Source organism: Octopus bimaculoides, chromosome 23, assembly GCF_001194135.2.
Source record: "Octopus bimaculoides isolate UCB-OBI-ISO-001 chromosome 23, ASM119413v2, whole genome shotgun sequence".
Classification (NCBI taxonomy): Eukaryota; Metazoa; Mollusca; class Cephalopoda; order Octopoda; family Octopodidae; genus Octopus; species Octopus bimaculoides.
Window position 1 is genome coordinate 16,730,236 of NC_069003.1, and position 448 is coordinate 16,730,683.

Here is a 448-nt window from a genome sequence, read left to right on the forward strand (position 1 = left end):
ATTGTTGTTGTTGGTACTCCGTCGCTTACGACGTTGAGGGTTCCAGTTGATCCGATCAACGGAACAGCCTGCTCGTGAAATTAACGTGCAAGTGGCTGAGCACTCCACAGACATGTGTACCCTTAATGTAGTTCTCGGGGATATTCAGCATGACACAGTGTGACAAGGCTGACCCTTTGAATTACAGGCACAACAGAAACAGGAAGTGAGAGAAAGCTGTGGCGAAAGAGTACAGTAGGGTTCACCACCATCCCCTGCTGGAGCCTCGTGGAGCTTTTAAGTGTTTTCGCTCTATAAACACTCACAATGCCCGATCTGGGAATTGAAACCGCGATCCTCTGACCGCAAGTCCGCTGCCCTAACCACTGGGCCATTGCGCCTCCACATACATACATACATACATACATACATACATACATACATACATACATACATACATACATACATA

At 47.1% G+C, this 448-nt stretch overlaps 1 protein-coding gene across 3 annotated transcripts in view; it reads right to left on the minus strand.

Annotated features, from left to right (window-relative positions):
* The window catches only part of LOC106882406 (4-aminobutyrate aminotransferase, mitochondrial), a 183,434-nt gene that overhangs the window by 99,844 nt on the left and 83,142 nt on the right, over positions 1-448 (minus strand). The gene's annotated exons all lie outside the window — the stretch shown is intronic.